General features: G+C 44.5%; 1 protein-coding gene across 4 annotated transcripts in view; it reads left to right on the forward strand.

Annotated features, from left to right (window-relative positions):
• LOC138580491 (serine/threonine-protein phosphatase 4 regulatory subunit 1-like) overlaps positions 1-17,210 on the forward strand; it is a 918,772-nt gene that overhangs the window by 195,526 nt on the left and 706,036 nt on the right. The window lies entirely within an intron of this gene.

Below are 17,210 nucleotides of genomic sequence, written 5' to 3' on the forward strand. Positions count from 1 at the left end.
TTCTCAAGTTTCCTTGTCTTTCGTTCTGAGATCCTGTCCTATTTCTTATTTTTTTTTGTTGTACATTATTCGAGTTGGTAGATTGCACTTCTTTCTGCGAAAAACTTTCCTTTTTAGTTCTTTTATTTCGGAATGTTTGGCTGTGCATTTTTTTTAATTTATCACTTAGGGTTAGAAAGTCTTCTTCATCTGGCACCCTGGGATCGATGCATACTTCTTTGGCTTCGTATATATTGAAATCCATGATCACCCTTTCCTGTGTTTCATTTATTTGTGAATTTTCGTCATCATAGACCGAACAGTCCAAAAGTTCTTGTAGGCTTTCATCTTGTGAACTAAAATCTTCGGATGACACGGATACCCTCTGAATCTTTTCCGAGATCAACTGCAGGGAATTCTCTACAGGTTTACTGCGAGAAGCGGTGCTAAGTGGCTCTTCTTCCATTGTGACTTTTGCATTTCGCAAAAAACTCCTTGACCCACAGATCTTTTTCTTTTCTTTATTGGTCGCATTTTTTGTTTTACATGTACTTTTTTGGCCTTTCTTTTGTGTATTGTTTATTTTTACTTCTTCTGACTTTTTATTTGCGTTGGAATCAAATATTGGGAAAGCACTTGTAGCTGCTTCATCTGCATTTTCCAACGATTTTTCTGAAGTCTCAGGTAAGGTTTTTTGGCCAATTCCATTTTCGATTTGTGTTGGTTTAGGTGTCAATCTTGCACTCAATGACAGTGGCGGATGCTCTTTGGTCTCCATGTGCAATGGGCTGTGTTGGGTCAGGTTCGACCACAGATGGAACAAGTTGGACATCTCTTTGGTCTTCGCATGTAATTGGTTGCCTGATATCCAATCCTGATTCAGTCCTTTTTGTTTGTGGCGCTAGAGTTGTGGTGATTTCTCGAATTTCTTCTAGAAAATGATGCTTGTCAGTTTTTGCATCTTGGAGTGAATCAATCAATGTTTTTAGGATCACTCCATCCATTTCTTTCTCTCGGCTTCTCTTTTCTTTGATTCCATGACTGATTCCACATAGATCATTTTACTATTCATTAGGGCAATCATTGTCGATTGATCTCGTTGATTTTCATTTAGACTTTCATACAGTTTTAGAAAAGGAGCCATAGTTATTGATAGATAGGATATGATCGCTTTCTGTGCCTCTTTTAACCACCTAGTCTCATTTGTTGCTCCAATATTGGTATCATTTTTGCGTCTTTGTCGATTTATTCTTTTATTTCTGTTGCTCTCATTTGAGCTATAATCTGATGAAGATGAGGAGTTATCATCTGATGATATAGTTTCTTTTGGACCGTTTTTTGTACGTGGTAAAGAGTATTTAATTTGGTCTTGTAGTGCTTTTATTTCTGCAGCACGTTGTCTATTTATCTCTCCCTTTTCAAAAGACTTTTGCCTTTGAATTTCTGGACCAAACGCACCTCGGGTTGTAGGATCGATAGTCTGGGGTGCTTTTCTTACAGGATCTGAGGGATCATCTGGTGTATTTGTGGGAGAATTTTGCTCAGGTGAGTGAATTCGGGGATGTTTGGGAGCCCATGACTCATTTTACACCTCCACTACACTTTGCTTTGAAGAGCTTTCTTTTCGACCTGTCTCACATGCACTTTTCTCTGAGTTAGCGCTCATAGCATTAGATTTTTCTGGGGTTGGATTTGATTTCTGTATGTCTATGATCTCCGCTGTATTAGTTAATAAATCATCATCTGTTATTTCTAAAGTAGCATTTCCTGTCAGTATAGTGCTTCTTTCCTTTAGCACTGTTTTTGAGGTTAAGCCTTCATGGCTGTTTTTGGTCATTTGGATTTTGCCATTGTTTGTGGCTTTATTTGCTTCAAAGTGAGCAGATTTTCCATTGAAATGCCATTTTAGTGTGCCAATCTCGGATGTAGAATGGGACCTTTTTTTTGTCTGTCTCCTCAGATTTTGTAGTCCGCATGGTTCAAGACCTTTTCCTTGCTCATCATCTAAGCCAGTATTCATGTTTTTTGTGCTGATATTTTTTTTTAGTGCTTCAATGTGTGTTACCATTTTGTTTTTGAGTCACTTTGCTTTTATGCATAGCATTTGGGATTGAGGATAAGTAGGTAGTGGCCTGGTTTGTCACAGAATCCGTTTGGGGATTCGTATCCAGCTCGCCACAGAGGCCCGTTTGCCTCAGCCTCTCATGAGTATATTCTCGTCGGTTTGCCGGCTGCGTCTCCAGGCAGCAGGGGGTTAATCCCGCTCTCTGCGCCTTCGGGACGCTGAGCCAGCTCAGGCTCGGGGCAGGCTCCACCCACATCAGGAAGTGGATCGCACTGCCTCTCGCCTCTATGTGGCTCTGCGATCGCTTTAGCCGGGTCACGCACCGCTGCCCGCAAAGAGGCCGCAGCGGGACACGGCGGCCCGACACCCGCACCCTCCCGACAGCACTCCCGCTCGCGGCACGCCATTGGGGATAAGCCTCCGCCGTCACTCGCCAGCGCCACAGCATCTTAGGGCCGCTCCACGGCTCTAGTCATCCCCGCTCCATCGCGCCTCCCCTCCCGCTGATCGCGCTGATCGCCAACCACAGCGGCTGCACTCGTCTCATCACAGGGGACGCCGGAGCCACGGAGGCAGCCACACGCCACCCCACAACCCACCAGCGACTCGCCAGGTACCATACAAGCACCAAACAACGGGGAGGAGCAGTCCTTGGGCGAGATAGGTGAAAGCGTTTCGTTTGTAATAGTCGTACAGACTTTGTTAGAATACAAGTTTGTGGTTGGTTCATTACATTGTTTTCCAATACTTTTTATGGCAGTCTTTGTAGTGGATGAAGTAGGTATTGTGGCTAATGTTGTAATGAAAGCCTGCTTACCAACTGAGGCATCAAGTGCACGTAACTTGCTCTGTGTTCTTGAGTGCATTTCTCCTGATAATTCGAGGTCCATTTGCTCACACATCGGCGAACACTCCGCTACGCTCCGCGTCTGTGAGTGGTTCTTATGGTTTCCAATTGTAGAAACAAAAAACAGACTCCAACAGAGTGCTTTCTTCCTTCAGGGTATAGGGAACAGAGCTTCTCCTTCTCCACTGCCAAACACTCGGCAAACACTCCGCTCCGTACACTATAGGTTGTCTGCTGATGTAATAGCGCAATGTTACCAACCAAATTAATGGAAAAACCATACTTCACAGCATTTTGGGCCAAAGTAGAGATCTAATAACAGAGTCAAAGGCTGCTGTCAGGTCAAGGGCTGCCATATAAATCGGTCCTGAATTTGAATGTTTTGTATGCTGATGTAAGTGAGCAATTATGGTGGCGTTTAATGGGCAGCCCATGAATTTGCGAAAGGCTACTTGAAATTTTGGGAACAAAGAAAATGCTGAAATATGTGATTGAATAGATTTTAACAATACACTAGAATAACTCTTCGCAGAGGCATCCATAAGCGCTATCGGCCTAAAATTGGCAGGGTCATTAATCGCTCCTTTTTATATATCGGAATTATGATGGCCGAACACCAAGAACTAGGGATAGTTTGTGTCAATTGAATCACATCAAACTTTATTTTGAGTATGTCGGCCCATAATTCCGGATTTGCTTTCACCAGACAATGGGGGATACCGTCAGGCCCCGGAGCTCGAGAGCCGTTAGTTTTTTTTAATGGCCACTCGAATTTCATCAATGGACCACGGGCAATTTTTTACCGCTAAGTTAGATGGATATCTTAGTTGTTTGTTGGTAAATTGCAAAGGCATAGCAAATTTGGTTTTTATGAATTCTACCCAACTAGTAGCAGAAATCGAAGGTTCTTCGGTTGAGTCAGAGAGCCCAATTACAGTTCTAAGCGGGCCCCACACGTGCCTTGAATCGTTCTTTAGGAGAAGAGATGATATTTTTTGGTTGTCTGTCACATCAATGTCCTATTTCAAAGATTTTAATTTTCTTTGATATGTTTGTAGAATATGTTTGTGTAAAATATGTATTACGGTCATGGGTAAATGATCCGAGTTCACATAGTTTCCATTTTTCTTTTTTTAAATACAACACCATAACATCAAATTGATGAAGATGAGTATCTCTTTCGTAATTTGTATCATATGAGTGTGGATTCTCCATGAGTTTTGTATTTCCGCCATAACTGATTGAAATCCGCCTTGATTCACTCTCAAAATAGATAGAGGGTCATTTTTTATTTTCTGTCTAAATTTGTGGCATAATTTTGAATTCTATTTTAGTGATAAGCGGGGCTGATTGAATTCAATAGCTGTTAAAGTAGGATTTTGATTAAACATGCCCAAATTTAGATGGAGCAGTGATTTCAAGGCACAATGATCACCATACTGTAGATCACAGATTGCTATTGGGTCAATCGTATTTAGCATCTTGGAGGATACAAAAATATAATCAATCAACGACATACAAGGCCCTCTAGACCAGGTACACTGCTAAGAATATCTTTCAAAGGGAGCCAATTGGATGTCCCATGCTAAAAAATAATCAACCCATCTCCTTCCATTTGTCAAAGATCTGGAACCCAGTCTCTGATTACCCATGCTGGCCTTCTTCTTAATGACCAGGCAAGTCGCATTGAAATCTCCACCTATCAAAATACAAGTCCTAGGATTTGTTGACAGTACACTTTCGAAGATTGTACTAAGTTGGTTAGTGAGGTTTTCGAAGGAGATCTTAGTAGGATTCCAGTATAAATTTACAAGTAGGACTCTCGGAATTGCATCCTAATGGAAAGACTTCCACAGCTACAAAGGAATCCTCTGCCTCCACCTGTGTGGATGCCACCCTGAGATTGTTATCAATCAGGATAGCAAGGCCCCCCTGTCCTCCAGACGGGCGACCGAGAATACCCCTTGTTGCTGGGTGGTAATACGTATAATATCCTTCTAAGTGAAAACCTCCCTGTGCCATTGTTTCCTGGATCGGACAAATATTTGGGCGAGCTGATATGTCAAATTTTAGTAAATGTCCATGTTCCAGCGCTGGTGATTCCAAAAGGCTATTTGAACATCGCAGTTTCCCGAAAGCAAATGCTCACCTGAAAAAGAAGAGATCTGTTGAAGTAAGAAGCAGAATGAAGAGAGAAAATTATTTCTCCGCCAAATCAATAGAAGCTTTTGACGCGATTCCATATGAACACAGGCTGTTCAGTCAGACCTCATCAGTGTTCACAACCATCTTCATGCTGAGAATCCAAGTTGGAGCAAATACTAAATGGTTACAAATAACCAGATGGGAATTACTGCAGACAATCAATACAACCATAAAGGGATTCAACGCGATCAAGGAAGAATTAACGGCGATTCGGCTAATGACTCTTCAGAACCGATACGTCCTTGACATGATCACAGCTATGGATGGAGGAGTTTGTGCAAAAATCGGAGAATAATGCTGCACATTTATAACTTCTCATGATGAAGAAAATGGAACTCTAACAGAAGCCATAGGTATGCTGACGAAACTACAGAATTAAATGATGGATGAAACTGACGAAGTAGACAATGACAGTTGGTTTGGATCACTGTTTTCCTGGGTCCCACAATGGATGGCAGATGCATTCAAATTCCAAGGAGCCCTGCTAGTGATGATATTGCTCGGATTTTGCGTTATAAGATAATCTCTCAATGCCAGAAAACTGTGAAAAAAGCCATAAGGATGAAGATCACGATTGATGTCGAGTCAGAGTGGAAACCCAAAGACCTGACTGATGAAGAAATAAGAGACTTTGTAAAAGCTAGCATTCACGCACCAGAAAGTTTAGATATCCAAGGAGACATAGAAATTATGTGAGGAAATGGATTTATTGCAGCCCAAATGGACAATGTCAACTTATGATATGGAACAAAGATGAACACGTGAGCACAGCAGGAAGCTTGCAGGGAGTGATAAAAATATGGACCCCAAAGAGACATTTCTTCAGACCGTCATGTATAGACCAAGACAATGAAGTGAACATGAATGCAGAAGATGCGGATAAGATGGATACCAAGGGAAAATTGAAAGTGGTCGATTAATCTCCCAGAGGGGGAAGTGTAGAGGAGGTCACAAGCAGGACACGCTCTTAAAGCGCCCATTTTGGAGTGCCAGGAACGCTCACGCCAAGATACATTACGTACAACGAACAAACCAGCAGAGAGCCGCAGTGGGGCTCTGTCCGGGACCGATCAGACAGACAGCACCTATTGAAGTACCTACACCTAAGAAACCTTGGACAGTAAGGTACCCATTGAGAAAACCATATCGACAAGTGAGACAGAATGACGATTGTCAAAACGTGATGCCTGAAGAAGCAAGTCCTAAAGGAGGACAAATGGTGACGTCACAAGAACTCTGACTGACTCGCAGATAAAGAAAACGACGACGTGCGACTAACGAGACGAAGCACCATGGATAAGCGACATCCTGAGTTGAAGTTAAAAGGACGATGTCAAGTAGAATAAGCTTATGCCATAAAAGCAATGAAGATATGCAACCTGTTTACACATGTACATATGCTTGGAAACGCAAGAAAGCTGAGGAAATCGTGCAGCTTGCTATGCTTAGTAGGAACGTATAGTATGGCATGCGCCACATACACATCTACCTCAAAAGGAGCACTTTATATAACCTATATGTCCATTTTGCAAAAAGGTAGAACCAACCGCAAGTTACTAGAGGCCCCAGGAGCAAAGGCCCTCAAACACGGGAATCGAAAGCCAAAGACAGAAACGAAACTCGGATGCATGAGACCCGTGCAAAGAAATCAAGGTCATCTTAGCTGACACAGGCTAATACAATTTGATGCCAAGAGCGGAGTATCCTGTTCAAAGGAGTCGATCTAAGCAGCAGAAGGCATTTGGTGGACAGAAAGCTAAAATCAAATACATGAATTACATGGAGACGGAGGTGACTTCACGGTGCCTACAACACATGACCTGCCAAGCTAGAAGGGTTGGGGCCTTCGCACCTCCGTGCAGCCTTGAGCCATACACAGATATCCGAGTTCTCCCAGACAGAGAGGCAGCAACGAGGCTGTCACGGATGGCACTCTGTTAAGAGTGGCACAGGACACCCAGGAAGGGTTTGGGTGGTTGTGCCGAAGTAAGGTGGACAGATAAGTACACACACAGCTGAAAGTAAAGAGAACGAAGAGTAGGCAAGTGTAGCAAGGAAATAAGGTACAACAGAATGGATTCCCTCTTGGGGTGTATGCAGATATAGGAAAAGAGTATTCCCCGGACCATAGGAAAAACTCTAGCCCTTTGCACGCTGTTTGCTCATGGCTTGGAACAACAGCTATGGGTGTCTGTAACGCAGAAACGAGACAAGGGAAGGGGCACAGGTTGTCTGACGGAAACCAACAGACAAGCTCTGTACAAAGGGTCTACAAACAGAACAAGAGAGGACACTAACAGACAAATCCAGGAAATAGGAAGTCGATGAGCAAACTAGCAGAAGGAAATGAAGGGAAAGCCGTATAACAGGATTGGATAGGGATAAAGAACAGAGTTGAAAACAAGGAAGAAAGCAAAGGAGCAGCAGTCAGGAAACGGGGGGACTGCAATAACTGAAAGTAAATAATGTAGGTAAACTGTTGTGGAAAGCAGAGGACGGTAGGGTACAAGGTTGAGAGCTCAGAGGAACAGGAGAGCAATGAGCAAGCCCCAAGGAGCAGGGCTGTAAGGAAGGGAGCCCAGAGGGAAAGGGCTTTGGGCAGCAGAGTGAAACGGGCTGCACGACAAGGAGCCCAGAAGGGCCGGGCAGCAAGGATTGGGCCCAGGGGAGCAGGGCCGCTAACTGTAGAAGGCTGCAGAGGACTGTAGAGGGCTGCTAGGCTGAGAACTCAGCGGACAAAGGATGTAGGTAGCAAGCAGCGGAGCGTGATCGGCTGCAAGGTAGGAAGCCCCGAGGACAAGGGCTGTTGGCAGCGGAGAGAGGCAGGCTGCGCGGCAAGGAGCCAGAAGGACCGGCAGCAAGGAGTAAACCCAGAGGAGCAGGACCGATGACTGTAGAAGGCTGCAGAGGACTCTAGAGGGCTGCTAGGCTGGGAACCCAGCAGACAAAGGCTCTAGGTTGAAGGCAGCGGAGCGTGATCGGCTACAAGGCAGGAACCTGGAAGACCAGGGCGGAAGGTAGCAGCGGAGCGTGATCGGCTGCAAGGCAGGAGCCCGGAAGGGCAAAGGCGGAGGATGGAAAGCGGCAGAGCGTGATCGGCTGCAATGTAGAGAGCCCGGCAGGACACTAGATCCAAAGCATGAGTAAGGAGGAACCGCATACAAACATCCATAGCTCGAAGCAAAAGGGTGCTGGAAGGACTCTTAATGCAAGAGACTGAGCCCCTGCAGGCAGCAGCTTTTATACTGCCCTGCCCAGCACAGAGGCAGGCTAATTGGTAGCACCTGGATCAGCACACCTGCATACAATCTGCCTCCTCCTCTCTGTTCCTGAGCTGGTGGAAGCAGAGCTGATCCCTAGGGCTTCTGGGGATTGTAGTTCCGATGAAGACAAATAGGAATAGCCAGGAATAGATAGTTATAGCCAAGTGCATTGTGGTAAGTGTAGTCTGTTGGGAAAAATAGAAAAGCACCAAAGTCTCGCAAATGGGAAATAAGGTCCAAGAAGTGAATAGCGGTTGATCCAAGAGTTTTCCGCAGATAAATGAATAACAATTAGTCCATATTGATCGCCAATGTATGCGCCCATGGCGCAGGCATGACAGAGGCCTACAAATTAGAAACTAATTGACACATAGTCAGTGGGTCAGTGATGAATGGTGGTACTGGTTGGTGGGCGGCTAGGGGGCACCCTGCACCTGGCTGACCATTCTGAATGCTACAACCCAAGTGGAAAAGTACAAGGTGATGTGGTATCAACCCAATAACAATGTACCAAGTTAGCTAGGATCCTATAGCCTGTAGAACCAATGAGACGTCGTACTTTTAGTGACGTTTACAGTAGCCATTTTTGAAGGAAGGGCTTAATTGCCCCACCTGACATTGTCTATCCAATCCCCTCTCCCCGTTACCATATACAGATATAGTACCTATAGTAAAGTTACCTTCCTATAACCAATAGAATTGCATGCAACGTTTTAGCGTTTCACGTCAGCGATGACAAGGTTTTAGTATAAAGAATGTGATTTTTGTGAAGTTCATCAGAGTTGAAGCGAGAAGGAAGACCGAGCAACCGCTGATGTTCATAACTCCCTGTTTTTTGTACTTGTAAATAACCCTTTAAGTGCCATGGGTATTTCTCCCCAGTGCCAGAGCCTTTTTGGGTGATTTCGGTATATGGCCATCCAATGGCTTGTAACTTTTTTGTTACATGAGATATCTCGGCCAAATTTGTCTCCTTTTTTTCCCCCCCATGTAGGCGATCGTAACGCCACCCAAGAATCCTAGGTTGCTGTAGGGGGGTGAGGGAAAATAACCAAAAAGTAGGAAATTTTGTTTTTTTTTTCTTCAAAAAATCCCAATAAACTGATGTACAAAGTAGCCTGTGGTTTTTTCCTTGTAAGAGCTAGGAACGAATGATTTGCTGTGCTGAATTCCCCAATTTCCTGGCTTTCAAGAACAGGTTAAGTGGTAACGGAAAAATTATTTTGATGTGGTTATCAACCGTTTTGTGAGAGGTAGGCGATTTTGGCCATTTTTTGCCAATTGGACATGCATGGACGGAAAGAAAAGGGTAGGAAAGCCGAATTGGAGGACAGAAAGGCATATATTTCTTAACAGTAGACAGAATTCCAAGTTTAGGAAGGGGTGATTTGCATAGGTCAGGCAACAACTAGGTTGGGGAAAATGCCATAGATTGGGGGAAAAAGCAGGAAAATGTCAGAAAAAAAGGTATGTAGTGGACATGGTTGGCTTGGTATGGCAATGGCTTCTATGAATTTTGAGAAACCCAATGCTCTGCTACATTCCCCCGACTCTTGCAGTTAGGAAAGCACACATTTTTTGTAGTGTTTCACAAAACAAACAATACCACAAGCCAAACACTAAGCCATGGTGCACAGGATATTTATGCTTGCGGCCTGAACAGACGTACTTAGCATGTGTAAATCAGGAAAACCAATGTGGTGAGGAACGGCAAGCATACATTTTTTGAAAGAGCACAGGCAGACCTTTTCAAGGGTAGGTGACTTGTGCAGGTTACAAAAGTGTATGGTGTTTAAAGCAGCGACTAAATGTAGGGCACATTTGGGAAATTAAAGGGTTGTGTGACAAAGGGCACCAGGAAATGGGTCAAAACCACACAAACGCAACAATTGTCATACCTTCCCACGATCCCACACGTGTCCCAATGAAAACAGTACCTCACATGTGTGGGTGCACCTACCTGAGTGCCAAGGGGAAAGCCGAACACACCCTAACCCCAAGTCTTTTCCGACATCTGAATTTCACGATTTTTCCAGATGGGCACACCATACATATATGGGCCTCGGGTGTCCAAGCCACCAAGGAAAACGGGGGACCCCATGCATTTCCGAAAAGAGGACACCTGTGGGAATCCGCAGAGGTATGACTTGCACAAATCGGCCCAGAATTTATTACACAGAAACCCTGGCAAAGTCCAAAATTAGGTGAAAAAACACCCATTTTCCGCACATTTCACTCAGCTTACCCACCGAAACAGGCTGCCACCAACACATGACTTACCTTCCCACAGGTGTCCCGATGAAAACAGTACTTCACATGTGTGGGTGCACCTACCTGGGCGCCAAGGGGAAAGTCTAAAACACAAGTAACCCCAAGTCTCTTTCAGACCAGAATTTCAGACTCTGCCGACCGGCACACCATACAGATATGGGCCTCGGGTGTCCAAGCCACCAAGGAAAACAGTGAACCCCATGCATTTCCGAAAAGAGGACACCCGTGGGAATCCGCAGAGGTATGATTTGAGCAAATCGCCCCAGAATTTAGTACCCAGATACCCCCGCAAAGTCCGAAATGTGGGGAAATAAATGCATTTTCCGCACATTTCGCTAGGCTCACCCATCGAAACACGCCCCCAACAACACATGGCCTACCGTCCCGCGTTCCCACAGGTGTCCCGACGAAAAAGGTACCTCATGTGTGGGTGCACCTACCGGGGGGGGCAAAAGGAAAAGGTTAACCCACTGGTAACTCCAAGTCTTTCGCCAGTGCCCATTTTGTTCATGTGGGCAACCTACAGATTTGGGCCTACGGTGTCGAAGCCAGCAAGGGAAACTGGGAACCCCATGCATTTCCCAAAAGAGGACACCCGTGAGAATACAGATTTTTCAACTTCTAAAATATCTTGAAGGGTAGATTTAATGTCCTTAGTAATTGTAACAGAGGAGCTGTATGTTTTAACTGGGCTAGAGGTAGATGATTTAGAGAAGACAACATTTCTGCCATTTCTTGTAGTGTATCTTTGGTAGTGAGGAGGGTTTTTAATTTTAGGTACCAAAAATATTCCTTCTTTTGGCCTAATACGTTTTGGTGTTACAATTGTAGGGTTAACCACCTTAGTTTAGGGACATTAAAATGACAGTAAGCCGTAACCTCTTCTGGCAAAGTGGCAATAATCTCCCCATTTGTGGAAAAATACTGTTTCATCCCATGGCATCTCCTCACTTCCTGGGCCTTAGCTCCACCCAGGTGATTCTCCTGCAGTACACCACCCCCAGGTTGGGATTAGGAAGTGTTTGCCTTCCCCTGTCCGTCTCGGAGGAGACTTTAGGCAGGGTTTTTGTGAGGGATACGCAGGACTCTTCACATGAGGTAGAGGTGATAAAAACCACATCCGATTTTTATGGTGCTAGAATTAGTGTATGGTTATGTGATGGACTGTGAATGCGTTCATGCATCTGTTAGTAGGCTTAGAATCAGGACTCTGACATTGAGGCAAGGTGTAACGTTATCTTATTTTGTCAGCTTCAAACAATATTTCCCTGCTAGCTTTGCCTAATCTAATAAAGATAGAAAAAAGGTGTTTGTCAGAATGTCTGTAAACTAATAACAGTTCTCCATCTAGAATCCTATTCTAAACTATCGCTGCCCCTATTCCTCAAAAAACCTCTGAATTACATGCATAATCGGTTTCGGGTGTGGGGGGGTTTATGAATTTTAGGGGTTGGCTTCTTGCTTCAGATGCCCGTTCCTGTCACTTCTCAGTGAAGGCTTTCTAGTTCATACAAAATAACTCTTGGATGCTGGGAACTACACAAGGAATTCCAGTTCAAGTCTTGCACCGTCTGCTCCCACTCTGGGAGCCTCTGTTTTATTGTCTTCTCTTCTCCCCGCCCCCTTTCTGGGGTTCTCTGCCTTTCCTCCTACTCCTGGGGTCTTCTTACTTCCCACCTCCTAAGGTATTTTCAGTCTTTTCCCCACACTGTGCGGTTCTCATGTTCTCTTCTCCTTTTGGGGTATTCTTTCTCCCCGTTTTGGGCTCTACTAATGTTCGTCCCCACTGTAGGATGTCCTTTTCTTGTTCTCACTCCCCACTCTGGTCCGCCAGTTACATTGTAGCCGTGGGTGTAGCTATTCAGCTACGCTCTCCTTCGGTTTCTCAGGGTCTTTCTTCCACTAGTTCGGGAACTCCAGGTAGGTGCTGTCCTGCCAGTTGTGTTTTGTTGACAGACTTCAAGAGGTAAGGACTTCACTTGACCTGAATATCCCGATAGGCCAAGAAAGCAGAAATAGGGTGGATTACAGAACCCGAAATGACATGTTTTCAAGCAGCAGAGAGGCCTTGAGTGGCTAACCGTATGAAATGCCACTGGGAGATCCAGGAGGATGCGGCTTGTAGTGCAGTTGGCATCTGGAGATGCCAGCGTCTCAACCATCATGAAGAGAAGTACAGCTATGATGCTTCTGGCTGGTGTACAGTTTAACAGTATAGAGGATAAAATATGTTGTGAATCAAAATTACACACAGGATTAGCAACAAACTGAATATACATTAAGGAAAATTAGGAAAATTCAATTTAATGAGCAGTTTACAATCTATTTAGAAGGAAATTCCAAATTATGAGCAGGATTTGGAAAAAATACTGAAAAAGAAGCCCCCTCATTTTATCCTACATTTGTGTAAACAGAATTTGAAACAGTGGTAGGGATTTCCAGCCTCTAGAAAGCATAATGGTTCCTATGAAATTATTCATTGTTTTCTAAAAAAAGGAGAATCCGAACACTAGCAATGGGAAGACTGTCTCGAGTTCTTTGTAGAGAATGCAGAACCACTTTACCTCTAAACCAACATGCGAGTCTCAGGTCGTCTAGTTTGGCACTTTACCATAGGAAGCTGCAAGTTTGTTCAATAAACAAGTGTGCGCTACCATCAAGAAACTCTACAGTCCACTGTTCCCTAGGCAATGCCACTCCATGGTCTCAATGAACTACTTCTCTTCTGTTCCCCTCACTTTGGTTCCCAGTGCCTGTTGGGGTGAATTCTCATAAATATGCTTCGTTTTCTCACCTGGAAAGAGTTTGAGCCTTTTTCCCCTACTATTTCATGTATTTTGATGTGTGTTTTACCTTTGTGTTCTTTGATTAGGGAGTTTTAGACAAACTCCATAGGCATCATCTTTTCATGTGTTACACAGCACCTTCAGTGCAGTGAAACAGGGATGTCTTTTAGACTTTCCAAAATTTTAAGTACCTTCTCTGGGATAAACTATTGTTTCCCAGAGAATGTAAAGTGAAATTGACTTTACTAGTCTTTCCAAATTCCTAGACCCAGCACACCCCATCTTACAATGGAGTGCTGGAGGGGTTACATAGTATCCCCCGTGTCTAAATGCTCATGTAGCAGTCAAATGCTACCCTTTCCTATCGAAAAGGCTGGTGGCAGTGGTTTTACAACGAACTACCATGATTTTTCCTGACCGCGTACACCGGTAGCTAAAAATCACGGGAGCCATGTTTTTCAAGATGGCGCCTTTAGCCCCTTTGTTTAAACGGGTCCCGGTTTTATTGTTCCACAATTTCTTTTGGAATGGTCCTACTAGTGTTTTGTCTCTGCGCGCCAAACCAGGTTTTGTCCCTTTGTTTGTGTGCCTTTGGCAGGCTTCAGGACTGAAGACCGCCTGAGTGTCTGGGGTGGGCAGGAAGTGAGGGAGGTGCCCAAAACTCCCTTTGCTTAGTCTCCTAGGAGACCAAAATGCACTCTGGCGTGATTGGCTGGCTGGCTGGCTGGCTGTCCGGCAAGGACAGACCCCCTGCTGGGTGAGTGGCAGATAGGCTGGAATGAAAGGGATACAACTGTTTAAAAGGCGAGTGTCTAGGACTGGAAAGCAGAGTCGACCACTGGAACGAAAGAACCGAAGACGAGCTGGAAGAGGACGGCTGCTGCAACTCCTGGACCGCCGGTTTTCCCGGTGAAGCCCTGCTGCAGGTCCGAATTGCCAAACTCCATCCGACAGAGAAGCTCCTTCAAGGACGGCTTCTTCCTTTTGAGTTGGTGGGACCAATCAACTCATAAAACACCTGGATACCATTCTCAAGGCTGGTTAGGATTAACCAGGGATAGGGACACCAGTTTGTGTTCTTGAATCTGCAGCTACTGGAACTGAAGTGACTCCATCTTGTTTGCTTTCTTCAACGATCCCGTGCAGTGCAGGAGCCGCCCGACGTCCTCCCTCTTGTCCCCACGACTGAGGCTCAGGAACAGCGAGATCTGCAGGACCTGCCAGGAACCACGACTTCAGCAACATATGTTGCTTCATACAAAGGTACTGTGCCAACCCGATTGAGAGAACGCCAATCTCGCAGTGAAAGTTCGTGAAACTTTCCCAACTTGCAGGCCTAATCATCTTGTGACCCGACAAATGATTCTTTTTCGTCTAAACTACTTCTGATAACTTTTGCAAAGACTTTACCGTTTGATATCAGAACTGCTCTTTCCTATACAGAACACTAGCCCATTGACTTTGGCCTGGCCTATTCACTTGAATTGAACTCTTCTGGTGAACCGAAACTATATGTATGTGATTGTGATCTATTCTACTTACTTTTGTCCTTTTTGCTCACCGCTAAGTACCTGAACTGCCATTTGGCTCCTATTTCAGGGGAGCTTAAACTTTCTCAAAAGCTTACAGTTTTGTATTGAAGTGTATTGGTATATAATATTTAGTTGCCTCCAAGTGAAATGTTTTCTAAATGATTGTGTAATAAATTACTAAGTGTTTCTTACCAAGAAACCTTGAGTATAAGTGTCTACTTGAACCACTGTGATTGAAAGTCCTCTATGTATCCGCTGTGTAACCACTTGTACTGCTCACATTCACTCTTGAGATAAGCCTGGCTGCTCAGCTCACTACCAAAAACTGTGGTACAGACTTATACCAAAGGTTGGTTTGGCTAACACCTGTAGTCCTAATTGTGTGTAATGGTCCCAGAGGGTACTGCCAGCAATTCTGCCTAACGGTGCCTACAGAATTTAAAATGTGGCACCTGGGAGCATAATCATAGTAGATCATGATCCTGTTAGGACCCCCATTAGCAGTGTCACAAAAGGGTGTGCATTGCAATGGAAGTCTTAGGAGTACAACGCAACAGTAAAATCACTATATTAGGACCTCCCAGGAGCATCATCGCACTAGGGCAAGAACCACACATCGACACCCAAGAGGGTGGGGAAAGAATAACATTGGGAATACTAGGAGAAGCAACACCTTATGATACAATCTAAATGACACCGAGAAGTAGAAGTTGGTATCACTAGTAGCTCAAACACAGAATGGTACGAATGACATTGGCCGCTATTTCTTACCTGATCGTATAGATGTCTGAGGAGAGACTGGGTGACATATATAACAGTCAAACAAGCATATCTCCTTACTCTTACACCCTTTAGGCCACCCTGGGAGGTGCCCGTTTACACGGCAGTAGGGAGAGCGGACTGTCACATGATCTACAGAGCCGATTTCTAGCAGATGTCAAACAAGTGAAAATGAGAGTTTGCTCTCTCTGCCTCAAAGGACGCTTTCCCTACACAGCAGAGCACGCTCTTATCAAAAACGTATTCCATTGTTCCACCCAGAAGCTTTCCTCTACTCCTCTCTTCCACAAATTCACCAGTTTAACTTTTGGCGCCTGCTTTCTCTGTGCCCTCTCCTCTCTCCGGCCAGCCATCCTCTCACCATATGCCGGCCAGTCATCCTCTCGCAATATGCCGTCCAGTAGACCAGCTTGGACCACGTCTGGAGAAAGTTTACCCTTCTAGGGGCAATTGATGTCCCAGAATCTTTGCTTCCAGGGTTTTCCTTTCTACTGTGCAACTCGAGACCTGTGCGGTCCCGCTATGTAAAAGATAAATGCCCCACGCTTAAACACCAAAATAAACATCCATCACCCATGAGGTGGGAGCTCTACATTCCCCTTGCACACGAGCAAGCTAGCTGCTGCCACCTGCCCTCTACTTCCCCCTACTGTACCCCAAGGAATCTCCATGGATCCACAAACGATTGCATGAAGACAAAAATTCCGGTCGCCTTCATTTATGCTACTTCCTTCTTGCAATAAGCCTTCAGTTCCACGTTCCTCATGATAATTTATCAACTGCATGGTACCAACATCTTTGTCGTTTAGATTCATAGCGCGCCCCATTGAGCAAGGTAAATTGACTTTGGTGCAAATTGCTGATTACTTTGTCAGCAAACATTCCTCCCCACCATAACTTCCATGAAGGCATTTCTGGACTCGCCAGACATATGTTGTTAGATGGTTTATTCTAATTTCATGAGGAGAGATAATAGTGGTTTGCATGGACCATCCTGCAGCTAAGATGCGAATACCTTGTGCACATCCTCTTGTTGTATTTATAGCAAATTCATCCTTATGGCTATAGTTCAATTGTGTTTAGTTGGTGGAAAATAGTGATCGCATGGGGCGGTCATGAGACTGAAGGTTTGCTTGCCTCCTCTACTTCCTTCCCATTAAAAGATTTCAATACAATACTATCTGATCCGAAAATCCTATTTAAATCCTTTATTACACGGAGGTTCTACAAAGGGTATTACGTATGGGCTAAATGCTTGTTTCATTTGCAAACTGCATGTTGGTGTTTAATGTCTTATCGTAGCTGCTTGGAGGAATTGGACCACGTTATGAATAAATATAAATACGTATGCAAACTGTTTTAAAAACAAGATGCTTGCTCACCATTATAGCAAATACATTTGAAGCTTTTATAAAAGCAAGCTTGGAAAAAATATGTAATTCATTGTGGAGCTATTCCACTCTGCAGTAAATATTAATGCAG

Source organism: Ambystoma mexicanum, chromosome 3p, assembly GCF_040938575.1.
Source record: "Ambystoma mexicanum isolate Mex_15411 chromosome 3p, UKY_AmexF1_1, whole genome shotgun sequence".
In the NCBI taxonomy this organism is placed as follows: Eukaryota; Metazoa; Chordata; class Amphibia; order Caudata; family Ambystomatidae; genus Ambystoma; species Ambystoma mexicanum.